The 27,924-nt window shown below is 36.6% G+C and overlaps 1 protein-coding gene and 2 long non-coding RNA genes across 3 annotated transcripts in view; 2 read left to right on the top strand and 1 right to left on the bottom strand.

Moving 5' to 3' along the window:
* Window positions 1–16,266, bottom strand: part of LOC110145288 (uncharacterized) — a 38,816-nt gene extending 22,550 nt beyond the window's left edge. The window contains exon 1 of the long non-coding RNA XR_002316174.2: window positions 16,176–16,266. This is a non-coding gene — a long non-coding RNA (uncharacterized lncRNA). The remainder of the gene's footprint in view (window positions 1–16,175) is intronic.
* Window positions 1–27,924, top strand: part of KCND2 (potassium voltage-gated channel subfamily D member 2) — a 549,850-nt gene that overhangs the window by 213,624 nt on the left and 308,302 nt on the right. The gene's annotated exons all lie outside the window — the stretch shown is intronic.
* On the top strand, window positions 30–3,731 carry LOC139034767 (uncharacterized). The gene is made up of 2 exons (XR_011487310.1): window positions 30–1,023; window positions 1,136–3,731. It is a non-coding gene; the product is annotated as an uncharacterized lncRNA (long non-coding RNA).

Below are 27,924 nucleotides of genomic sequence, written 5' to 3'. Positions count from 1 at the left end.
TGGATTCATTTGAATTATTTGACTTTTTCATATCATGTAATAGTCATAGTTAGCAAAATGGAAGTATAATTCAGTTTCATTTCCTTCTTTATATATAAGTTGAACTTAACACTTGTGCTATGTTAGCATCTGTCATATGAACTTCCCCAGGCCCCTCTCACCTAAACAATCACTCAGACATGAAGAAATATCTTTCCTTCAGATTTAAAAATTTGGATTTCAAAGGATACCATACATGTCCACTTTGTCTCATTGCCTTTCCCTGATCAGACTGAAGGTAAGAATTAATCACCATTTTAAAAGATTTTAGATTTTCTGTAAAAGAAGGTAATATAGTCTCAGTTTGCTTTAATATTTTTTGCTTGATTTTAGAAAACATTAATTCATTAGCAGTTAAACATTTTTGATATTTGAAAAATACATCTTTATTTAAGGCTAAGAGTTTAATTTTATTGTGATAAGTTAGGGTAAGACATATTTATTAGCATTAATAGAAGCAGATGCAAAATGTTGTAAACCATTAAGAAAAAAAAAAAATCATTCCTTAGGGAGCATTTCAACTGAACGAAGCAAAAAAAAAAAAAAGAGCTTAGAGAAGCCTGCAGTTTACTCTGTAATTTACCTGTAGTGCCTGACAACTATGATGTCAGAGTACATAACACCACAGCTTGTTGGGCTCATTTCAAATCTGAATCTGTAATGACAAAGTGCCATTTTCAGCCGTTTGTGAATAAGACCATTGAGCAAGACTCAGGTTTAGATATATCGCTACAACCACTCTCTATAATATGAAATTTTTTTAAAAAACAAATCAGAATTCCTACAGTGGGCTGTCATAATAGTGTCCTCTAAAGATTCCATTACATGTATTACTCAAATACATGTGTTCAATTTAAGTGAAGAAAATACCATCCTCCACCTAAAGTACATAATTGGAGTTCAATAAAAGTTGGCTGATTCGAATGCATGATCTGATTTTGACATACCAGGAGAAGAGACAGAGGAAACAAAATTGGTCTGAGAGTGAGTATAAAATCACCTAAAGTCATAGGCTTGGGGTCATGTCTGGGCTAGAGCACATTTCCTTCATCTCATATTTTCATAAAGAGGTTAAGACTTCTTATCCACTGCCTAGGAGAGAAGATATTAAAGTGAAGGTTTCTGATAGCTCTCCCTGGAGAGGAGATGGAGGGATTTACTTGTGGGCAAGACTGAGGAACCCATCATGCATTGGGCCATGCCCCAAGAATGGGTAAAATTTCCCTTAACTAAAAGTAGAAAGCAATCCTCTGTCTCACTCTCATTCTTACTCCTCTTCTTTCTCATTCCCTCTTTGTGTCTCTCTCTTGCCTTTTTCTCAAGCAGAACATTTTCTCTCCCCCTTTGCCTCGTATCTGCCTGTATCTCAGGCAGAACTTATTCAGAGACTATTCGGTTTGAGGTAGGAGGCTGTTTTCTATTGTTGTATGTAACGACAGCAAAGCCAGTGCTGTATTAGCCTGTCACGTGGCTCTCAGGGTCTGCTCACAGTTGTTTGGAATCTATAGGAGGAAACAGGTCTACTTGGCTTACATTAATGTTCAATAAATCACTAAATCCTAGGGAGCATCAGATCTCAAGAAAAAAATATATTTAGACAAACTCTGTGGACAGAATCAGAAATTTAAGTGACAGGCACTTTTGTGTAAGATATCAATAAAAGTTTTTTTAGCTTATTTAGGTGTTTCTTACAAAAATTAAACAATAAAAATAATAATAGGTATCATTGATGATTATATTACTATAGGCCAAGTGCTATACCATGTGTTATATATTTTTATATCAATTATTCCCAATAACTTCAAACTATAGATTGACCAACTCCTAATAGTAGATAGTAATGATTAATACTAAATAATAATGACTGCATTATTATAATGTTTCTGTAGATTGGTGAAGTCCAAATGACTAACTTAAGAACATTTGTATGAAACAGCTAATCTCATTGCTAAGGTAATATCATTTCCCCTTCCAATACCATTTCAGACTTTGCTGATCAATCACAACATAATCAATATACACTGATACAGAGAGATTGAACCCATTTACCATCTTCATGCTGTCATAACCCCAGAAGGGTCTAAACTCTTGATTTCCTATGATCAGTTGCCACTTAGAATCCTAGAAATATCAGTGGCTTAGAAGAATTTCCCAAATAGTAAGTCATGGGCGAGCCCTCTGTGTACTGATGAATCAAGAGAATCATTTTGAGTACTCTCTCTGTTTTATGAACGGTTTAGGTAATATCTATATCTGAAATTATCTAAAACTACAACAGATAGACCGTTGTGCTCAGTTGTCTGACTCTTTGCAGCCCCATGGACTGTAGCCCACCAAGCTCCACTATCCATGGGATTCTCCAGGCAGAAATAATGGAGTGGGTTGCCATGCCCTCCTCCAGGGGACCATCCCAACCCATGGATCGATCCTGCATTGGCATGCAGATTTTTTACCATTAGCACCACATGGGAGTCCCTGGAATATGGTAAACACTCACAGATATTTTTCAAATACATGATTGACTAAAGATCCCAGTTGAAGGATAGAAACACAGACAGATTTCCCTTTGTGCCATAACTTTTTCTCCTTGTGTCTTTTTATTTTCCTAGTAATTTAACTTTAGAATCTTTTATTTGAATAAATTTCCATCTCCACCCTTGTGAACTCATAGTGCAAAAATCCTCTTGTGTCCCAAATAAATACCATCATTTCTTGTCCTCCAAATAACAGAGATAAAAGGACTAGGAAATAGCTCAATTAATAAACAGGCTGCATCTTCTACTTGCTTCTCTTTCAATGCCTCCTTCCTTTTGCCTGTCTCTGATGATAAATCTCATCCAAGAACTTAATCTAGGCAGAAGAGAATGTTTTTCTTGTTCAAATTTGGGTGAGGGAAATTCTTTTCCTAAGTGTGTCCTAGGCCACCAACTTCCTCTGTAAGTAAGTATAACATTATTATCTCTGTGTGTACTTGAAGAAAAGGTAAAATTTTACATAACCTCCTGCCCCTTCTGCCTCTGTCACCCAGCTTGCTCGTTGCGAAGTCTAGATCATGTAGGTCTCAGAAAGTGAGAACTCACAATACTTGGAACTGGAGCTTAACTCACTCACCCTTTTTCTGCTCTTTGCAATCGCCCTAGCCCCTGCAAACCCACAAACCTGCTTAATCATGCTTGTCTGTGTATAAAAAACTGTAACCCCTTTGTTCGGACTCAGAGCTTGGAGCGTTAACTCCTCTGGGCCCAACAGCATGATAAACCTGAGTTCTCCAGCTCTCCAAGTGTGGTGCTTGGTTTCTCGAGTACCGGTTTTGTTAGGGGAAGCACACTGACTGAAACCGCCCACCCTGGCCAGGCACCATAGTAACCACTTGCATGAGTTGTTTTACGACAGGAGGTCCTGGTAAGGAACATGGAACTAATAAGCCTCCACCAACCCGGAAGAGTTCAGGAAAGGTCAAAAGGAGACACTACATGTCCAACCACCTCCCAGAATCCTTCTCTCTGTCATCCATCTTGGCTGAACAAGGCGTGCACCACCAGGAAGGACTCTGAGTCTGAATAATTGGCTAAAGACAACCTGAAAACTAATCCCATCACCATAAAACCAGAGACCGTGAGCCACTGGCAGAGCACTTCTCCTGGGTTCCCCTACCCTACTGCTCTCCACCCGGGTGCCCTTTCCCAATAAAATCTCTTGCTTTGCCAGTACATGCATCTCCTTGGACAATTTATTTCTGAGTGTTAGACAGGAGCCCAGTTTCGGGACCTGGAAGGGGTCCCCCTTTCTGCAACAGTTTCTGCAGCAGACTTAGTTGAGCGCTCCTTAGAAAATTTTATTAAATGAAAACTATAGACCAGGCACCCTTTAGGAGCTTTCAAAGGTGTTATGTAATTTAATTCCATCACTGTAAATTCTCATCACCATACTACTGTTTAGAAAAATGAAGTTGGACAAAAATAGGCAGCATACCCACAGTCAGTTATCTAGTGATGGACCTTACATCCAAACTCACATCATCCTGACTTCAGCAATGATTCTTTTTCTACTTTCTTGCAAATATTTCTTTGTGCGTCACGTAATTCCAGGTATCCCTTCTTTCATCATCAAGTGTCTCCTCTTTCATCATTCCAGTTTTAATTCTCAGTCCCCAAAAACATCTTTAAGTTACTAAACAGCTTAAGAGAATTTGTTTCATCACCAGGACTGTGGTTTTGTCTTTTTTTCATTTTAACATTTGTAATTAGAATCTGGAATATAAACCACAGAAGCAATTATCCATTTTGAATACATGAAGGGAGGTAAGTTACCAAAAAAGCTAAAAACAGCCTGTGGAAATATCAGAGGTATTTATATACTGATGCTGATTGTATTTTGCATGCTAACAAGACCCTAGAAACAGTCACTGTAATTTGAGAGTTCAGCCTGCCTTTGACCATTTTCTTTCAATCTAAACAAAAAGCAGCATGAAGAATACAAAAAAAAAAAAAAAAAAAAGATTTAAGAGGCTTGACACTCTTCTTTATAAATTCAACCAAGACAAGTAATTCTTTTTCTTATAGACTATTGGAAAAAATTAATACCTTCCTGGAGAGTTGAGACATGTGTGTTTTACTGCTTTGATACATGACTTGGAAAAAAAATAGTTCTACTCCATGCTTTATTGTTAAACCTGACATCTGACTTTTGTTCTGCAGACACCCAGCACCTTCCTTGTTCCTGGATGCCAAAATACTTAGGAGACAATGTACTGCCTCAAGTCTCCTTGCTGGAGGTTATGGTGTCATTAGCACCTTCTGCTCCAGGCACCCCTGTTTAAAGAATGCCTGCAGCTCCTACAAGGATTTGTACCACTGACAGAGTAGCAGCTAATTAGCTTTGGTGGTTTGTCAGATGCCACTGAGGTCACTCACTTCTGTCCTCTTTGTGGAAAATATTCACAAAAGCAGATGCCTTTTTCACTATCACTCCTAGTGTAAATTCTGTTTTCTCTCACATTAAAATATAACATTTCTTCCATCACTGCTGTTACCTTCAAGCTGCTGGACATTTCAGATATATAGCTACTGTGCCTTCCCCTTTCCCACCTCTCCTGGTTCATTTTTAAGACACACAGATGCTTTCATCAATGCTCTCTTTAAACCTGCTTGACTCTTTCTTTCTTATTCATGTTATTCTTTGCAACACATGTATGGTTTTAGGTGTTTCGGAAGGTTACTAAATATTTGAGCTGCTGTTTGAAGTTATATAATTGACAGAGACTTTACTAACTGTCAAAGTTTTCTAAGAGATGTAGGATGCTTTTTCAAAGAAGACTATAAATATGTATGTAGATTAATGGAGACTGTTATTTTTGTAATATAGAATGCCATTTTTTGTTTTTTCAGAAAAAAAAACCAAACAGATTTCTGCCCTCATTTAATTCATCTTTTGTCACCTTTCTAAAATCATAATCTTCCCACTTTGGTACTTGTAGTTTTCCATTGCAAATCTAACAAATAGTGAGTATGCTTAGTAACTTCATGAAATTTTTAAATGTACTCAAGAAAGTTGGATCCTTACATGCTTTCCTTTTTAAAAATAATCAAAAAGATGATTATTTTCATCCATCTACATGGAAATTAAGGCACTTAGGATATTAAAAATTTCAGAAATAAAATGGTAAGATTAAGTTCTTCTTACAGTGGAATGGGAGAAGGAACTGGCAACCCACTCCAGTATTCCTGCTGGAGAATCCCATGGACAGAGGAGCCTGGCAGGCTACAGTCCATGGGGTCACAAAAGAATCGGATATGACTTAGTGACCAAACAGCAGTGGAATGGGATATGTAAGAAAGTTCTGATAAATTTTTAGTACTGATTCATCTCTCTACAAATAATTTCACTAATGTTGTTTCCTTAGAAGACTTCAAAATGTACAAGAAAAAAATCCCAAGTAAAATGGATTTTTTTTTTTTTTTTTTTTTTTTAGTTTTGTATGCAGTGGTCTACAGACTTAAAGCCTTTGGCAGATAACTTAAAATTGGTTATCTGAAGTGAAATCCTATAAACAAGGATTTTAAACCTAATAAAATTAACACAAATAGAGTATCAACTTTTGAAAAGCGGAAAGTCCAACATGAATACTCACCACTCAACTCTGGTGTGATTCTGAGATTCATTCAGCTTTGCTTTGTTGAAAATAAATTTGCTGGTAACTGAGCATTTTAGAGCTTAGATAGTGAAAACTCTTAAGTGTAATGAGTCTCTAGCTGGGGAGAAATATCACCATTTCTAATAGTGCTGTTGTAATAGAATAATACTTATGATTATGTAAACTCCTAAAATGCTTTTGCAAATGTATCATTCTACTTAAATAAAAGAGTATACACTTTTTGCCCTGTCTTCTTTCTCTTATTGGCTTAAATAATCTTCTACCTTTTTACTTTATTTTATATTAAGTAATAACAATCCCTATTTTATCAGATAATGTGCAGCTCTTTTCCATGAAAAGGAATAAAAAGGATATAACCAATAGAAAGGTATAAGAAGGGAAAAAAGCCAAACTTTTCAAATGAGCACCACGTAAAACCATACCACTATAATTGAATTTCATGTTTCCAGTGGAGTATATAAATACTGAAAGTAAAAATAAATGAGTATACTAGTTGTTTCTTGCTCTGCTTTAATCCTGTTTTCTGTTTATGTATTCACCCATATTTATTTTCTTACCATCTGTACGACAAACTAAGGTCGTGCTGCAACTAGTTACAAATCACAAAATCTCAAAATTTAGCACAATACAATCTTACTTGTTGTCCTGTGAAGTCTTTTGAAGTTCAGTGAAAGTAACATACTAGTTTTTTCTGGTATCTACTTTTTAAGTAGAATCTTTTCCATACAGGCTCATATAATTAAATCATGATTTAATATTAAATTTTGACAATATATTGTACCCTTCAAGACAGAGGAATTCTGTCTTTTCAACTATAATGATAGAATCTGAAAGATCGTATTAATTAAATCTCTCAGAGTAAATGCAGCTGATAATATTATTAAAGGCCTCTTTTTTAAAGTTATTTTAGGATTTTATTTTTTACATTTGTAATCTCTATAAAGTCAGATCCATAGGTGTGTAAACGAGCAGTTAGGATTTCTTTTTATTCTTCAAATTACTTTGTATTGCAGAGTATTACACAGAACACTGTGTGATAAGCAGAATTCCTCTGTGCTTTTGGGTCACTCTGTCTGATTCCTTCCTATTTTGATCTGACCTAGTCTAAAATGAGAGACACATTCTTTAAAGTGGCTAATCTGTACAGTTTAAACAAAATCATTCAGCTGCCAGTCTTCTCTCTTTACTTCTGGGTTGTAAATTACAGGTTGAATTTACCAGGAGTCACAGTATTTGATTTACAGAAAGAAACACAGGAGGCCTCTTTGATTGCAACCTCTTTTACCGTTTATATCTTGGTTTATTAAAATTGAAGGTGACATTGTTGATTATATTACTCCAAGAGAGGGGGCGGTGGTCATGAGTTGAACTTTTTTACCAAGCACGTGAAATCTCTGCATATAGAAAATAACGCCAGGCTGTTCCTGAAAGGTAAGGATTGAGGCATGGATACTGTAGTGGAATATCCTGACCAAATCCATTTGGATGTTGCAAAGGTTTTTCATTTCTTTCTCTTGCAGTTGAGCCTGTTTTTTCAAGAAGAGCATGTACAGAGCCACTCCCAAGCATTTCACAGCGCTGCCTGGTTTTCCCTTAGCTGTCAATTAGACTACAGTGCTATAGCAAATTGAGTTGTCAGGGGTCCTGGCTCTGGCTGAGTCTGTTCTTCCAAGCTAGTTGGATAGTTTGATTTGCCTAGTTAAGGTTATAAAACGTCCATTTCCACAGAGCCAAACCAATAGTATGAGTATTCGTCACATGAAATTTTTTATCTCATTTGCTTATTTTTTCTTTAGATATTACATGAATAATACACAATGCCTACCTTTAGGAGACTTCAAAGCTACTGGTTGAGGGAGTAGATACATGTAGTGGTGGGTTAGTAGCTAAGTCATGTCTGACCCTTGTGACCCCTTGGACTGAATCTCACCAGGCTCCTCTGTCCATGGGGACTGGACAGAATACTGGAGTGGGTTGCCGTTTCCTTTTCCATGATACATGTTAGAATCCTAATAGCTGTCTGAACTATAGTATAGAGTAGGAGTGATTCATTCATTGAGACAAGCTGGAGCTTACTTAGGGTATTAGTTTTGTTTATTGCTGTCTAGCATGTCACAGAAAATTAGCAGGTGAAAACAATAACCGTTCATTGTTTCACAGTTCTCTGGGCTTGACATTCCAGTGGGTTTGCCTGGATTTCATGTTCTGTGTTTCACAAGGCTGGCATCAAGATGTCAGCTAAGTTCAGCTCTTACCTGAAGGATCTGAGGAAGAATCTGCTTCCATGCCAACTCAGGCTGTTGGCTGAACCCAGTTCTCTGTGGTCATAGGTCTGAGCTCCTAGTTTCCTGGCTGGCTGTCAGCCTGGGGGCCACTGATTGCTCCAGAGGCCATCTACCTTCTTTATCATGGGGTCTCCTTCATCTTCAAATCTGGCAATGGCATTTAAAGCCCTTGTGCTGCTTACATCTCTGACTTTCCCCTTTTGCTACCACCAGCCAGAGGAACTCATTACTTTTTGAGAGCTCATATAATTAGATTAAACCTACCTGCATGATCTCTTATTTTAAAATGAACTGATTAGTAATCTTAATTATAAGGGCAAAATCCCTTTGGCCAATTAAAGTAACATAATCACTGGCATAACATCAGGAGGCAAAGGTCATGGGGACTATTCTGGAATTCTGTACAACTTCGAGAAGTCTTTTTACAGATCTAAGGTAGAGCCCAGCATTTGGGAGAGGAAGGACAGACACAACAGGACATTAAAGCTTAGTCATATTGTGAAGACAGCTGGGGAAGTCCAGTGTGCTTGTATCCAGAGTCAGGTGATACCCATCTTGGATTCTTATGGGGTTATATTGTATAGTTTTGTAGACTTTGATTCCTGTGCAGGTAAGTGCAAATACCATATGGCAGACTGTGTAATAGATATATCAAGAGAAGAATACAATGAGACATAGAGAATGAGCACAGAGAAAGGGCATCTTATTCAACTCTCAGCACCTGGAGGTATCTGGAAAGATTTCCATAAAGAAACTTGAACTGAGTTTTTAAAAATAGGCCTATCTGCCAGGTAAGTGGGTGGGGATAATGAATGGACCATGAAGAAAAAACCAAAATATCAAAGAGGGGAAGAAAGTGGTATGTGCATGAGAAAGAATATGTTTCAATGTTAAACTGATGAGATCAGTTTGTATATGTTCAATTGGAGTTGTTTGAAATGAATAGAGAGGCCTAGCAGTCATTTAGACTTCTTTGTCTGAAGTTTGGAAGTAGCACTGGCTAAATATAAAGATATGAGTGTCGCTTGTATATTGGTAGTATTTAAAGTCAGGGATTTGAAAGAGTCATCCCAAAAGAGAGCATACAGGTATAGGAGTCAAAATCAATGCACTGTAATAAAGGATTAATAGGAAGTGATAAAGTAGAAAATATGAGTGTAGACTACTCTTTCAGGAAGCTTGGCTTAGAGGAAAATAAGTGCTATAATATTATAGAATGATGTATCTTCTCAAACAGGGCTTCTCAACAGCCAGTAGACATTTGGGGAGGCATAACTTTGCTATGGGGAGCTGTTCTGTGCATTATAAGATATTTAACAGCCATCCCTGAGCTCTGCCCGCTGGATGCCAGCAGCATATCCCCTGAAGTTTGTGACAGTCAGAATATCTCCAAGCACTGCCAATTACCTGTGAGGGCAAATTTATCCCCAATTGATAACCATTGCTTTAGAAGGCATTCATAATCAATAAGTATAAATAAATCAGTAAGTATAAATGCAATTAGAAGAGGATGAGACTGAATATTGAGAGATCTATTAGGGAAGGAGAAACAGTCTGTTGATGAGATCGTTGGGAATACAAACATTTAAAGATGGAGGAAAATTTGGAGAGGTAACACTGTTTATAGGATTTGAAGGAAAACTGAGAGAAGCTGCCAGCCAATGATATCATAGCCTGTGATATTCTTATTATCAGATATTTTTTAAATGAAACCAATTATCTCTGTTGCTAGCTGAAGACAGTCCTCCCACTTGAGTTCTGGATTTCCACTGTTCTCACTTCCTTGAGATCCTTGCTTTAGCAATACTCTCTTACACTTCCTCAGCAACAAATTGTCCCTTGCTATGGATTATTTCTGTAGTAAAAACAATTCAAGATTCTGTGAAAAGAGCTCTTGAACTCACAGACACAAAAGGTAACGTGCATTACTTCTTATTGCTGCTGTAACAAATAATCCCAAATTTAGTGTTTAAAACAATGCAAATTTACTTTCTTACAGTTTTCAAGGCCTAAAGTCTGAAATGAGCAATATGCGGTTAAAATCAATGTGCTGTGCTCTTCTGAAGGCTCTAGGGCACAATCTGTCTTTTCCAGCTTCCAGAGTAGGCCTGCATCTCTTGGCTCATGATCCCTTGTCTGTCTTTAAAGTGCATCACTTCACCCTCTGCTTCCATCATCCCATCTCTTTCTTAGGACTTTGACTTTTGTGCCTCTGTCTTAGAAGGATCTTTGTGATTACACTGGGTCTAAGTGGATAATCCAGGATAATCTTCTCATCTCAAGGTCTTTAACTTTATCACATCTCCAAATCCCTTTTTGCCATGTAAGGTAACATACTAAGAGTTACCAAGGATTAAGATGTGGACATATTTGGGTGGTCCTACTGTTTAGTGACCTTGGGCTTCCCTGGTGGTTCAGTGGTTAAAGTGTCTGCCCGCAATGCGGGAGACCCGGGTTTGATCCCTGGGTCAGGAAGATCCCCTGGAGAAGGAAATGGCAACCCACTCCAGTATTCTTGCCTGGAGAATCCCATGGAGGGATGAGCCTGGTAGGCTACAGTTCACAGGATTGCAAAGAGTCAGACATGACTGAGCTACTTCACTGTTTAGTGAAAGACAGACTGTGAAGCTATGATAAGAATTATTGTAGGTTAGATACAGGGAATGGAGGAGGAAGAATTACATTTTCTCTGAAAGTAAATCAAACCTTGGTCGTGATATGTGGAATAAAAGAGATCAGCCTATCTATCTGTTGCTTGAGATTGTTCTAGAATAGGACCCATGTCTTAAAGGAAAGGGTAATACATGGTGGTAGCTAATGTTCACTCCATTTCATTCTCATTTTTATCAATCTGCTAGAAAATTTAGCAGTTTGGTTTCTGGTACATTTGGAGGCCATCAGGTATTTTTTAAATGCAGCCTCTCAAGAAAATGAAGTTTCATCAGAACCATCTGCAAGTCTACATTCCCAAGGAAGCTGGGTGGCAGACCCAACCTGCTTAGGATACACATTCCATGCAAATGTGTTAGGGCCCAAATGCTACTGATCTGAGATGGTCAGTGGAGGTTGCATTTATGGCTGTGCCTTCTATTATTAGCAATATGAAATTTCCAATCTGTTTACTTCTTTTTGTCACCTGAGATCGTGTTCATAATAAGCTACACAGAACACCTTCTACTAAGCACTGACTCCGGAAAGGAAACGATTGTAACCAGAAGTGGGCGTTGATGCCTAATACATGTAAATATAGCAAAAAAACCATTACAATGAAACTTATCTCCCAGATGGTACTACCATCTGGAACATAAATCCATAAAGGTACTTCTGTAGTATTTTTGTAATGAAAAATCAGGCCTTACTGAGAATTTTTAATGGCCACTTACGAAGTTCACTGTTAGCATTAGTGTTGATAAATGACAATTATGCATGTATGTATAAACTTGCATTCGTCAAGGTGGGATCTGGAAGCACTGGGACTCTGTTAAAGAAAGAATGTGTTCTAAACTAATTGGTCTCCGGGAGAATGCATGCAGCTGGTTTAGTAACCGGGGTGTGAAACATTTTAATTCCATCTAAGTGCAGAAAATAGCATTTGTCTATTAGGACTTTTCTCCTTGTTTTTCCATTTAAATCCCTCAAATATTAACTAAGTACTTTACTTAATTCTCTCTCACATTCTCATTTCACAGCTAGATGAATAAGAGAAAGACAATTAGTGATTTATTTGCAACTTTACAGTAAATAACAAATGGAGTCTCCTTGCTGTAATATGATTTTCTCTAAAGCAGATAGGAAAATGAAGATGGCTTTGTCTGAACACTGTTTAAGAAGTGTCCTTCTTAATGTCATTACCTTATCTGTAGTATACATCTGTAACATCCCGACTGTAATAATGGCTTTTTCCACTGATTATTTGCATGAAAACTCCCCAATTTATACTCGTAACCTTCCTTTTTGAAAAAAAAAAAATCAAGTGACTTCTACATAAAAACTTAATTTTCTATAGATATTTATAGAAATTGTATTCTTTTATGGATATTTAAAAGGTCACAGCCACAACAAGCCTATCTATATGCTACAACTTTATTTACATATTTATGTACTTTTTAACATTGAATTGGTTCCAGTGTTGCTGTTTTCTACAGGATGAGAGTTGAAGAACTTTAGGGCTGAATTTCAATGTGATCTGCCTGAGAAATGAGCAATAAACAGCAGACAGATTGATTTCCTAGAAACCTGTCATAATGAGATTGCACAGGATATAGGCCCAGCTTTAGGCTTATTCTTCATTGATCCCTGACTGAAAGCTAGGATACTGCTGACCATGAAATCCTACTTGTTTGCATATTAGAGCCTACTTAGGAAACATGGCCCCTGGACGATAATGACAAATTCTGGAAAGATCTTTATGTTCATGGCATGCATAGATGCGTGTGTGCGCGCACACACACACGCGCGCGCACACACACACACACACACACACACAAAATGTGCCTCTTACCCTCAAAGTTTCCATCCCCACCTTAGGTCCCTATATTTGAAAACTAAATTGAAAACTTACTAACTTTTGATCCATTATGCATTTTATAGGTATAAATTCCTCAAATGCCAAGCCTGAGTAATTCACAAAACATAGATGAATTGGATTCTCTCATTTGTGAAGCTCGGCACTTCATCTTTGTCATACCTATAATGGAATAGGTTTAGTTATTAGCTGAATATAATCTTATAAAGATGTGTATTTGAAAGTAAAATGGAATTCCTGTTTTCATCCATGAGTGGCATATTTAAATTCTGTTCACAGTGAAGTGCTACATATAATTTTATTTTGGAATTTTAAATGTCTTTAGTGGATGCTTAGCTTTTTAGCATTAAATATGTCCTGCGTGTTCATTCTTAGCTCCCTGGTGCCAGAAAACTTCAACAAAGGGATATGGGAGAGTCTAACAACACTAATATTGTTAGGGAAATCAACATTAGTCAGTGCCCTTTCAGTAGAAGAGGATTGGGAACTCAAGTCCCATTTCCGTTTCTGTCTGTTTTTCACTGCCAGATGCATAGGATATTTCCCCAGAAAGGTTCAATGGAATATGACAGAGTCAAAAACCAAATTAGCAGCCCTGTACTGTCTCCATGAACTGGGGTGAAATATAGATCAGCACAAATATCTCCCCTTTTCTCTGTCAGACCCTCTTCTCTGTTTGTGTTTTTCTGATGAAAACAATTATAAATCTGATATGAGTCTGCTAAACTGAAAACTACCAAAATAACTGCATGATGCCAGCATTGGTATTACTCAAATCAGAGGCTGAAAATATATATTCTGGTTCACAAAAACCAGAAAGTAAGAACACTGAATTTTTAGGTCCTATTACTAGTATAAAAATAACACACTTGGCATTTTGGTTCATTTTATAGATTAAGAATATTGGTTGAGAATTGCTCTGAAATCTGAAATTATGACCATTCACTTATCCTTGATGATAGAGGATATTGTAAAGTTTCACTTCCTATGCTGACTATTGAGCTTAGATTCCTAGAGTGACTTAATATCTGAAATGGTTTCCTTTTGATAATAACAAGATTGATACTCCTTCCATAATTGTGTATGATAATTGGTATACACAGTACTTCTCTTCCTAAGAAACACTCATGCAATCACAAAATAATAAAACTCAAACCTTGCTTTGTGCCATTTTACCATTACCACTGTCAGCTATATCTACTCAAAAGAAAGAGATTAAACATTTATTTGCATTGTTAAGTGAGTTAAATTTTAGCCAACTAAGAATATCCAGAAGTCTGGGACATTTATCCCTGAAGTCTCCAACTTCCTTTTCTACTTAACTAACACTCACTTTAATATAAGTGCATTCCATGTGCCCTGCCAATCTGTCTTTTCTCTAGGTAAGCTAATGCCAACTTTTTAAATACAGATTAAGAAGGTTTATATCCTAGCTCTAAAAACTTAATAATTTAACATAATTTTGTCAAATTTAACCATGCAAAGGCTATTCTTTCCTTCATAGGCTATTCCTTTCACATTTCTCATCAAATTTCCATAAACTTTTAAAATAGAGAATATGGTTGTTCTTGGTGATGTTGTTGGTTGTTTGCTTTTGCTTTCATAGTAATGGTAAATAGAAATGAGAATGAACTAGGTGACCTTTACTTCCCTTCCACAGCCTAGTGAGTTTAGAAGTTGATGATTCTGTAAGAATTAATAAATTTGTCTAGAAAAGGCACAAAATGGAACTATCATAGTAGACAAGAGGGAATAGAGAAGGATGAATGTCATGGTAACTGAATATATCTGTTATAATATCATAAATGTACTATTATATGACTATGTAATATACTATATAATTAACTGATGTAATGAATTACATACAATGTGCTAATTACATACTATATATGTAATATAGAATGTAATTAAAAATGCATCCAACCTTCCTTTTGATTGAATTCATGTTGTTGGTAATGCCTCGAAGTTGCTTAAACTTCAAGGCATTACCTCACAATGTGTAAGTTGGTCACAGAGTTTAATAATTTCCTGTATATGTTCCATTAACTTAAAAAACAGAAAAATGTGTGTGTGTAACATCAAAACTATTAGAAATTATAAGTGAACCATCAATTAATAGACATGGAAGGCACTGGATTTGGTTAATATGCTGATAAAATTTTCATGTAAATAACTGCCACAATGAAATACAGGCAAACTGTACTTAATGCTACATGTATATATATACACATTATATATCAATCATGTAAATAAAGTAGTTTTTTATTGTGCTGCTATATTTTAATATGATAGAAAAGACTATGTTTCTTCATCTATTAGCGGTACTCCTTGAGAATCTACTAGTAAGTTATTATCTTTTTTGCCTACCTATCCTCAAATTAAAGATATAATTCTTTTTCTCATAAATCCTCAAAATAAAGATAAATCATTGTACAAATAATAATAATTTATTGTTATCTTGACTGGAACTATACATTCCTCCAAATGTTTAATTGGAAGGAAAATTATTTTTAAAAATCTTCAGATTATGCCTAAATATATACATGCTTGGAATATATTGACACCACAGAAAAGGAATCACACTTGATCCTTCAAGGTATACCTTTTTTGACTTGTGTAGCATTCTAATAATGAGTGTCCAGAAATGTGAGCTCTTTGCTGTCACTCTCTGTCCACTTCATTCAGAGTCAAGCTATTTAATCTCTGTGAGACTTTAATTCACTATAACCTCACAATCACCATCCTCAGGGACTATGTCATGAGGAGACTAATGATGACAAGATAACATTATTCTTTCAAAAGTTAACCCTATTGGATAGGATACTGAATTCTGCTCTCAATTATAAAATATTAGAGCCCATGTCAAATATTCTTTGCAGTACTTTTTAAAATTGAGTAATTTAAAGTATTAGAGCGAGTTGTAGTAATATGGTAATATTCAGTAAAACAAAGTGTAGGGAAAGGAATCACATACCTTCACCAGGGTGGACAATCACAAATGGTAAATTCTTCAACAAAGCAACAGTTAGACTAGAAGAATAAATATGTTTCATGTGCCGAGTATTACCTCAGTTAGCCCTCACTATTTTATTTATTTATTTATATAATTATATATTTATTACCCTGTTTTAGAAATAAGGAAAACTAAATTCAGATCGGCGATATAGTTTACCTGAGATTGTAGTGCTGCTAAGTGTCAAGTGGGTGGGAGGTCTTGCTAAAAGGAGTATGCCAGTATAGTGTGCCCTCAGGGATGAGTGGAAAGCAGGCCGGGGGAAAAGGCCAGAAGAGAGAGTACCTGGAGTAAAAGTCCATTGTGTCACAATGGAAAGTACTTGGATTTTACAATAACACTTTGCTTGTAGCAAATCCCTGTCATCAGCTTGTGATCATGGGCAGTTTATTTTATCAGGACTCAAGTTCTTGTAAAATAGCAATAATAATATATTTCTCATAGGGTTATTGTGAAGCTTGAAATACATATGTGGAGAGACTCACACAGACACTGGTACAGACAGACATACACAGTTTGTTTTTTATTTGTTTATTTGATTTTTTTTTTCTTAACTTTATGGAAGAAACTTGGAATCTATTGAAAAGTTCACTAGACTCTGCACACTAGACTCCTAGAACTTAGGAATCACAAGGATACAGAGTGCTGTGAATAATGGGAAATCCAAAACTGGCTGTAATTTTGTAATTATATTTGTGAAGACAAATGGTGACGCAGGAAAGACACTCAGATAAAGCTACAGCTGTGAACCTGGGAATCAACATAAGGCTGAAATCCACAAGGTTGAAATTACAAAATCCTTTGTAAAAGTTGACAAAGGATTTTTAATAAAACTAAGAATCAAAACCCAAGAGAAATCCATATGCGAAAATGTAGATGATGGTGGTTAGGAGTTCCCTGATGGCAAGGATGGCTGGATCCTGACCCGGAAAGCCTTCCAATCACAATCAGCCTGGTGCACAGCCCGCATGAGGCCAGCATGCAGCCCCCAGGTTTGCGTGGAAGCTGTGCTGAGGTTCAGATGACAGCACCCAGGGATGGAGGAAACTGGGCTCTGAGGTACATGTGAGAGCTGGTTAAGGAGCTTGTGATGGAGCTGGCGGTTCATAGAATGTGATCCTAAGCACACTTCACGATGTGAAGTGACGTGAAGGTCGCTCAGTCGTGTCCAACTCTTTGGGGCCCCATGGACTATATATACACTCCATGGAATTCTCCAGGTCAGAATACTGGAGTCGGTAGCCTTTCCCTTCTCCAGGGGATCTTCCCAACCCAGGGATCAAACCCAGGTCTCCTGCATTGAGGGTGGATTCTTTACCAGCTGAGCCACAAGGGAAGCCCAAGCAACAATGGGTTGTGCTTAATTTAGAGGACTGAGCTTTCCATGGCTGCTCTTACGGGGAATAATATATCTGTTGACAGCAACGAAAGGCATCATTTTTGGAAGGCATCCATGTCAGTTTCATGACGTGGGGGAGCTGCAGTTTCTCTGGCTGAAAGAGACTCTCCACCATGATGCTTTGGCTGGGTGTTTCTAACCACTTGGCTTGCTGCCCCAGTGCCATCTCCTTTTAAGGGCCTCCTGCGACCACTGTACATAATAGTTCTTCCTCCACGCTCAGTTATTTTTGCATCAGAGTAGCAAATGTCACTCAGTACCAACTCATGCTTAGAAGTAATGTAATTTCTGTTTATGTCATAATTACCCTAGCTTCCTTTATGCTTAACCTATGCAGTGGTTAATTAAAAAAAAAAAACAACTCTTAATCTAACAAAAAATATTTTTTAAATTGAGTAATTTTAACAATGTGGAGGGATATTCGGTTTTTATGGATAGAAGTGCCCAGTCTTCAACCAACTTTCCCTAACTCTGCTTCCCTTCCCCATTCCCTGGGTATATCGGGGGAAGGAGGAGGCTTAGTGACCATATCATGAGAAGGAAGATTCAGTATCCCAGAAGGAGTCCTCAGGTCTCTGGGACCTCAAGGCATTACTCTTTATTTGACAGGTTGATGCCCATCCTGTGTTTAACTTGACTGAAAGTTGTAGTCATGTAACTGGTGATGTGGCTCAATGATGCTCCTTTGCCATGTCCCACTTGTCTCAGTGGTCCCTTCACTATGGCACTCCATGGTTTTGTTGCATCTTGTTGTTAACCCTAGCTTGGGTGATGCCCAGTCCTTTCTGTGAAGCCACTGTCCCAGCTATTTTCCGTGGTGTTCTCCACCCACAGATTCACTGGCCACTGCTTCTAGGTGGGTGCCATGAATGCCATATGGGAATGGAGGTCTCCCTGTGCCCAACTATTCTACTCTGCCAAGTTCACATGAAGGCATCAGAGTGCATTGGGGGTCATTTGAGGGTGGCTTATTTTCAAAGTCCTTAATGAGGAATAGAAACAAGAGAGTTCTCTGCCCTTGTTGCTTTCCCCAGCTGTCTGACACCCCCTAACCACCATCTCCCCACCCCAACATTGGTGATCTTTATGTAGTTTCTCCAGGGAAAGAGGGCGGGGGTGTCAAGGTCATATGCTTCTCTATACATATTCTTAATCTAGCCCTTGCCAATCAGGACCTCTGTCATCTGCTCACCTCTGGGCTTTCACTTTTTGATCATAAAGGATCTGGCTTTAGCTACCCTAACTGAGCACTGTATGTTTCACTCTTTGAGAACTATTGCTATAAGAAATGCCAGTTCCTTGTTGACCTTTTTGCTCAGAAAAATCTTAGGTTCAGAAAGGCAAAGGAGGGAATAAAAGGGATTAAGAGTTTCTAAATATGGCCTTAAGAAGCAAGAGGTAATTACATTTCTATTTTCTTCAATTTGGTTTGTAAAGTTGTACATAAAAACATAGGAATATATTCTAGTGTATCAGGGGAAAAGATAAACTAGCATTTGTCAAGGGACTGATACCCCCAGGGTGCTGCACTGTCATTTCCTCTTCCCTTAAGTAGAGTCTGTATAAGGATCTCACATACTGCTTGCTACGGAATAGGCTACATGTTCTATCCCATTCTTTAAAATTTTATCTGTAACTGAAAATTTGAATAACTTTTTAAAATGTCGAAGCCTTTTAATTTACATTTTCCCTATGAGAGCCTCACAGTAGCCCTGTTGGTGTGGAAGAAGCTTGTTGGTAGATCTGTTTTAGAAGTAGAAGCTGAGGTTCCCAGAATTTCAATGACTGGTTCCAATGTCGAATAACAGAGCATGGTGGATGAGAAAGGGAACTTCATCTCGCCCTTCTCTTCCAAGCTTCTTCATGTTCTCATAGCATTAGAGTAAGTGATGGAATATTTAATGTGCCATTAAAGAATCTGCCTGCAATGTGGGAGACCTGGATTCAATCCCTGGGTTGAGAAAATCCCCTGGAGAAGGGAAAGGCTATCCACTCCAGTATCCTGGCCTGGAGAATTCCATGGACTGTGTAGTCCATGGGGTCGCAAAGAGTCGGACATGACTGAGCAACTTTCGCTTTTCACTTTCATTTTCTATCTAAATTGTGTAGTATTGTGGCAATAATGTTGCCTAACGCTAATCTTAGTACATATCTGACCAATTTACTTAAATTTAGTTAAACTTAAGGACAGAAGAGACAAAATATTATAGAGTTCCCACCAAATCAAATTCTGTTACCTCAAACCATACACTGATAAATGCCATAAAATGGTTTTAGGAGGATTCAAAATGCAATAAATTTTCAAAGGTGAACATTTATCATCCTAAGAAGTGCTCCTTAATTCCACTAGAAAAGAATGTAGTTTTCGGAAAACAGTTGCTTTATGAATGTTAATCTTTATTTCTGTGAGACCTCAGCTATATAAGTCATTGAGTGCATACAGCCTAGGGAGAAATTATCTCATCTGTGTTAATAGCTCCTATCTGATGAGGTTGTCATGAGATAACACATAAACCAACTTTAACAGTGCCTGGCACAGAGCTAAACTGTAAGCTCTTGAAAGCAGAAATTCTTGTCCGTTTTCTTTACTGCTGTAATTCTAGTGTCTATAACAGTACTTAACCTAGAAAGATGCTTTAATATTTATGTCAATTAATTGAACAATTTTATTTAATCAAATAGGCACTCCAGACAATGTGAAGCTAATCAGCCCATGCCATTGTTTCATACCATGAACGCTTTAAGTCTGTTAGCACTTTAGATTTGACCTGCTCTTCCTCACATTAAATTGTTGTTTTTCTGGTGTATGGTATGCACATGTGTGTCTGGGTGGGAAGGGTGAGGTGGGAAGTTTAAGTATAAGAGCACTAGGAAATAATGCTTTTATACATAACCTTACTAATTGCATCATTACTTCTCCTTTCAAAAGATCTATTCTACTCTTTCTCTTTTCAAAAGAAATTTGTGCCGACTTATGTTAGAGAACAATACAATGTGATAAAACGGAAGGAAGAAAATTTCATTCAGTAAAAGGAAAAGAAAAAAACAGCTGAACCATACAAGCCATTGCTGTTTGTGCATCACAACGGACTCAACATTTGTACAGCCCTTGAGCTTTACAAATGCCACCCAGCAGGGCTAGCCTCATCTCATGGCTAAAGAGATAAGTTAGGGAGCCGTTACACAGGACATTTTTGAGGAGTAGTTAGAGTGTTCCATAACACCATCTTATTTCTCCCTCTGTCCTTACATCAGTGTATAAATGTTAAGATACTGATATGTGAGAGAGTAGCTACATGATAGATAGCTTGACTTTGTTTAGAGAGAGAATTGCATGGAAATGTACTAAGGAGGTAGGTCTGAATAAGGCAGGCACTGCCGGCAATGTGCTGGACACATTGGAATGGCATTTAGAGCGACCGAATTAGAATAATACAGAACCTACAGAATATTGTAGAAATGTTGTTGGATACGCCTTATTTGGGTTCCATACTTGTAGGGTGAGATCCACTTACGTATCTTTAATTATTAGAAGACACATAGATTGAAGTCAGAACTAATAGTAAGAATTGCTTTTTAAAAAAATTCTGGTCACTGTCATCTCCATTTATCTATCATTGCTAGCTTTACTCTTAAAAATGTTCAGAGTGGAATCTATCCCTTTTATATGAATGCTAAGAATATAATGCTGTTTAGTATTATAATTATTTTATATTTATTTGTCATGCATTAAACATGAATTCATCAACAATTATTACACATTAATTCATCAAAAATTTGTAGCAAAAATAAACAAGAAATAAGCTTTATAAAATCAGTTACATTTATAATTGCTGTGCTGTTAGGATTGCCATTTCCTCCTGCAGGGAATCCTCTTGATGCAGGGATCACACCCATGTCTCCTGCATTGCAGGTGGATTCTTTACCACTGAGCCACCAGTGAAGCTGTTAAAACATACTACTAGTATAAAACATACTGTGGTATCATATTAAATATGATACTTGTAATTGTGCTTTTAACAATTATAAATTTTCACTATGTCATATATTAAAATTTACCTTACATCACCTGTTAATTATCACTTAGTCATACTAGCGACACAATTGATATCAACAATCAGTCTGTTCAGTCACTCAGTCATGTCCGACTCTTTGCGACCCCATGGACTGCAGCACGCCAGGCCTCCCTGTCCATCACCAACTCCCTGAGCCTACTCAAACTCATGTCCATTGCGTCGGTGATGCCATCCAACCATCTCATCCTCTGTCGTCCCCTTTTCCTCCTGCCTTCTATCATTCCCAGAATGAGGATCTTTGCCAATGAGTCGGTTCTTCACATCAGGTGGCCAAAGTATTGGAGTTTCAGCTTCAGCGTCAGCCCTTGCAATGAATATTCAGGACTGATTTCCTTTAGGATGGACTGGTTGGATCTCCTTGCCATTCAAGGGACTCTCAAGAGTCTTCTCCAACACCACGGTTCAAAAGCATCAATTCTTTGGTCCTCAGCTTTCTTTACAGTCCAACTCTCACGTCCATACATGACTACAGGAAAAACCAAAGCTTTGACTAGACGGACCTTTGTTGGTAAAGTAATGTCTCTGCTTTTTAATATGCTGTCTAGGTTGGTCATAGCTTTCCTTCCAAGGAGTAAGTGATTTTTAATTTCATGGCTGCAGCCACCATTTGCAGTGATTTTGGAGCCCCCAAAATAAAGTCTGTCACTGTTTCCACTGTCTCCCCATCTATTTGCCATGAAGTGATGGGACCAGATGCCATGGTCTTAGTTTTCTGAATGTTCAGTTTTAAGCCAACTTTTTCACTCTCCTGTTTCACTTTCATCAAGAGGCTCTTTAGTTGTTTTTCGTTTTCTGCATAAGGGTGGTGTCATCTGCCTGTCTGAGTTTATTGATATTTCTGCCGGCAAACTTGATTCCAGCTTTTGCTTTATCCAGCCCTGCATTTCGCATGATATACTCTGCATATAAGTTAAATAAGCAGGGTGACAATATACAGCCTTGACGTACTCCTTTCCTGGTTTGGAACCAGTCTGTTGTTCCATATCCAGTTCTAACTGTTGCTTCTTGACCTGCATACAGATTTCTCAAGAGGCAGGTCAGGTGGCCTGGTATTCCCATCTTTTAAAGAATTTGAACAATTTGTTGTGATCCACACAGTCAAAGGCTTTGAGTTAGTCAATAAAGCAAAAGTAAAAGTTTTTGTGGAACTCTCTTGCTTTTTCAGTGATCCAGCCGATGTTGGCAATTTGATCTCTGGTTCCTCTGCCTTTTCTAGAACCAGCTTGAACATCTGGAAGTTCATGGTTCACGTATTGTTGAAGCATGGCTTGGAGAACTTTGAGCATTACTTTGCTAGAGTGTGAGATGAGTGTATTTGTGCAGTAGTTTGAACATTCTTTGGCATTGCCTTTCTTTGGTTTGGAATGAAAACTTTTCATTCCTGTGGCTACTGCTGAGTTTTCCAAATTTGCTGGCATACCATCTTTCTAAAGTCCATATATATGTGTTAGTATACTGTAATGGTCTTTATCTTTCTGGCTTACTTTGCTCTGTATAATGGGCTCCAGTTTCATCCATCTCATTAGAACTGATTCAAATGAATTCTTTTTTAATGGCTGAGTAATATTCCATGGTGTATATGTACCACAGCTTCCTCATCCATTCGTCTGCTGATGGGCCCTATATGCAAAACAGAAAAAGAGACTCAGATGTATAGAACAGACTTGTGGACTCTGGGAGAAGGCGAGGGTGGGATGTTTCAAGAGAACAGCATTGAAACATGTATATTATCTAGGATGAAACAGATAACCAGCCCAGGTTGGGTACATGAGACAAGTGCTCGGGCCCGGTGCACTGGGAAGACCCAGAGGGATCGGGTGGAGAGGGAGGTGGGAGGGGGGACTGGGATGGGGAATACATGTAAATCCATGGCTAATTCATTTCAATATATAACAAAAACTACTGTAATGATGTAAAGTAATTAGCCTCCAACTAATAAAAAAAAAAATTATAAAACACTTAAAAAAAAAAATGTGCTGGCATATTGAGTGCAGCACTTTCACAGCATAATCTTTTAGGATTTGAAAAAGCTCAACTGGAATTCCATCACCTCCACTAGCTTTGTTCATAGTGATGCTTCCTAAGGCCCACTTTGCTCCGCATTCCAGAATGTCTGGCTCCAGGTGAGTGATCACACCATCGTGATTATCTGGGTCATGAAGATCTTTTCTGTACAGTTCTTCTGTGTATTCTTGTCCCCTCTTCTTAATATCTTCTGCTTCTGTTAGGCCCATACCATTTCTTTCCTTTATTGTGCTCATGTTTGCATGAAATGTTCCTTTCGTATCTCTAGTTTTCTTGAAAAGATCTCTAGTCTTTCCCATTCTATTGTTTCCTTCTATTTCTTTGCACAGATCACTGAGGAAGACTTTCTTATCTCTCCTTGCTATTCTTTGGAACTCTGCATTCAAAGGGGTATATCTTTCCTTTTCAACTTTCCATTTAGCTTCTCTTCTTTTCTTAGCTATTTGTAAGGCCTCGTCAGACAACTGTTTTGCCTTTTTGCATTTCTTTTTCTTGAGGATGGTATCAACAATAAGTTCTGCTCATTTTTACACAAGGAAAAAAAAACTTTGCAATGAAGTAATGTCTTTTGTTTACTATAGGGATGTTACTGGAACCAAGTTTTGTTACTGTTTTCATTTTTTCTTAATGCCAGAGGCCCATGGAAAAGTGGAAATAATTTATCCTTAACTTGGGTAATGAATCATGAAAAAAGATGTCTCTTTCCTGACATAATATGAAAAATAAAGAACCTAAAAAAATTTAAATCTCTGGTGATCTGGGTAAAGGTTCGCTTAAATATTTTTGAATAGTCTAATTATAGCTCTAAGAAAAAATTGAATTGGAGAAAAAGCCCTACTAACAATTCATATTTCCAACTCTATAACAATTTCTTGTACTGGCCTCTGGCTATAATGTTTTCTATCAGACTCCAGAAACAGGATATTTTATCTCTTTTTTAGACAATCTAGGAAAATAACCATATGAGGATTTTATAATTATATCCAAGTAAAAAAGAAACTTGATCCTCTCTTATTTAATAATGTATTAAATATTAAACCATTAATATTTTTCTCCCTCATTATGCATTTTTATAGGAGGATAGGACCTTAGAGAAGTCTTGAATCGAATGATAATATTCATTTGAATTTAATGCTAACCAGGGAAATAAGTATTTTCTGAATTTTTGCTGTAGGGAACAATTGAAACAAATGTATTGAAATTCATGACTCACACTTGACTACAGGCAATATCAACTTAAAATTCAAGGTTGTAGTGTTCCAGATGTGTTGTGAGGCTTCATGCGTACAATTTCATCAAGAGACAAAGGAAGAGCAAAACTTCATGAATTTTTTCCTAGGAAACTTAAAATACATTCTTTTTGTGTGCAGCTGTATTGATGTTTGTTTATTAGAAAAATTTTAAATGTATGTTACACATTTCTGTTTGTTTTCATTTCACATGTAAAACACAGAGTTAAAACAGTATTTCAATTTTAATTATAGATTTAGTAAAACACTCATCTACTCACATTTACCATTAAATGTATTTTAGTAGAATATCTATCATATATATCTGTATAACAATAGGTTAAGATAAAAATTATACTAGGTGTTCATAAAATTTCAGCTTTCTTGTGTAATAAAATATCCTAATATTTTTAAAAGAGATATATTATCAATCTTTCAAATACATTTTTATCAACTCATGCATAAAATGGTATTCTTTTTAGCTTGATTTTGAAATACTTTTAATTTAGTGAATTTGTGAATTTTAAAGACAAGAAAGAAGTACAAGTATATAGAGTTACAAAAGAACTAGGAAAAACATATTTAACTACAAATGACTTTTTACTATTTAAAGCAAACTGTAATGATCCTCAAAACATATATCATTATTTTCAAAAGAAGTTACTTTATGTATGAGTTATTTCAAAAAAATTCTGATTTTTTCAAGGGTTTCTAAAATGTTTATTATGATAATTCTCAGCTTGAATTTTCTATTTGATTTGCATAAACACCATTGTAAAAAGAGAAAGAATCAGAAAACAGTACTCAAATACAGAAGGGATATATAAACCATTATTACATGGTAGTTTTGGCATGTTGATGAAGGCTGATATCTGCCCAAAACATAAATTTCTGTGTTCAATTGTCAAGAGCTTTATTCATAAAAAGACTTTAAGATTCAAACTGATAATATTTCCATGTCTTATTGTTGACTATTTTTTTATTAGATCAGTTTTCATGTGGTGATTAAAGGATTACATTTAATACTACTTATAATTAGATCTGTGCTTATGCTAAATTTTCTCTCACCATTCAGAAGGAAGATGCTTTAACACTTAAGATCTGTAGATGACTGCAGTACAAGAAAAATACATAATAGAAATTACAAACCATTTGCAGAGTGATTTTCCTTTTTGATAAATGTATCATTTGAAAACTTTATAAATATGTTGCCAAAACCCCTAGAAGACACATGGTAGAGACACATTGTCAATTAAGGATTGCCTACTATTTTTGAAAGTTATTGATATCGTTTTGGTAACATGATATGCTATAGGAATTTGTTTTAAAATACCTCAGGAAAATTATAGAGAGAGTAAAGTGAATGGGGCAAAATCATGAAAACTGTTGAATCTTTTTGATGATTTTATGAGAATTTGACTTATTTTTATCTCTACATTTCTATGGTTAATATATTCATGAAGTTTATTAAAAATATCTTTTTGACTATTAAAAGTCATAAATTTATATTATATAAGCATTTGTCATTTTTGAAATCAGATTTAATTCTCTTATCTCTGTGCTAATTTTAACATTTCTGACTTTGGAAATACATGGGTAAAATATGTCTTGAGTTCTTTTTGGTCATTAACATAAACTCTTTGTGGCATTTTTTGGACATCTAAAAAAGCATGTCCAGAAAGCTCTTAAAAATCTGTACATTAAAACCCTTTCTTCTTCATTTTTTAAAATTGGAAGATAACTGCTTTACAATATTATGTTGGTTTCTGCCATGCAGTAACATGAATCAGCCATAATTATATATTCCCTGCTTTGTGAGCCTCTCTCCCTGCTCTTCTTACATTTAAAGGCCAAATTGACTTTTTTTCACATTTTCATTCTTTTCCCATTTCAAATAGCATGTAAATTTGCAGTTCATACATTACTCACATTAGTTCTAAATGTGAATCTAAGGAACACTGAAATAACACTCTCATCGTATTTCTTGGGTGTAACCTATAAGAAAGTGTGAAAGTGAAAGTCAGTTGTGTCTGACTCTTTGCAACCCCATACAGTCCATGGAATTCTCTAGATCAGAGGACTAGAGTGGGAAGCCTTTCCCTTCTCCAGGGGATCTTCCCGACCTGGGGATCAAACCCAGGTTTCTTGCATTGCAGGCAGACTCTTTAACCAGATGAGCCACAAGGAAAGCCCAGATATACTGGAGTGGGTAGCCTATCCCTTCTCCAGCAGATCTTCCCAACCCAGGAATCAAACCAGGGTCTCCTGCATTGCAGGCAGATTCTTTATCAACTCAGCTATCAGGGGAGCCTGTAACCTATAAACTTATCTATAAATGCTCTTGTCTTAGGAATAATTACTGGATAACTTAATTGCATTAATTAAGCTACACAGTTGATATAATCAAGTGTCTTTGGCTAATCTTGCTAAACTTGAAACTACCATAGTCTTGGGGCAGTGATGTTTAGTTGCCTATCTGAAGATCTACTCTTTTTTTTCTCCTTACGTTATTCACAGTGGTCCTCCATTGAACTAAATACGCTATTTCACAGGCTCTCTTGCAGCTATAGTTTGAGAAACAAAAGTTAGGCAACTTTCAGGAAAACTTTTGAAGAGAGAAAACATACCTTTCTCTGTATTATTTCAATGCTTCTCTAAAGATAGATGATATTCTCTAACTCAAACTGCCATTTGGGAGCATATGCTATACTCTAGGGACTGTGTTGTATTTTTAATAATAATAATAATAATTACTGGCATTTATTTGTATTCTGAGAACAGTGATAAATTGCTATGGTTAACAGTGATAACTGCTTATGATGAACATTACCTAAATTATTATTAATTTACAATGAATATATGATTAATATAACCAATTGGTTATATTAATAATAATTACAATTATTCTGTTATTATCTTCATTTAACATGTTAGAAAACCAAGGCTTAGGAAGGTTAAGTGGTTTGAGATAGTTCACAGCATTACTATGAGGTATAGCTGAGATTTAAACCCAGGGATATCTAACTTGAAAGTTTAGGTTCTTCAACATTGTGCTGTAGGGATTTTTGAAGTAAAGGCTTTACATTTTATTTAAAAACTGACATTAAAAAAGCTTCCATTAGCCTATTTTACTTACATGATCAGAGACTTTAAGAAGACTGTAGTATTTGCATCAGATC

This window comes from Odocoileus virginianus, chromosome 1 (assembly GCF_023699985.2).
Source record: "Odocoileus virginianus isolate 20LAN1187 ecotype Illinois chromosome 1, Ovbor_1.2, whole genome shotgun sequence".
Classification (NCBI taxonomy): Eukaryota; Metazoa; Chordata; class Mammalia; order Artiodactyla; family Cervidae; genus Odocoileus; species Odocoileus virginianus.
This window is presented reverse-complemented; position numbering and strand designations above follow the sequence as displayed.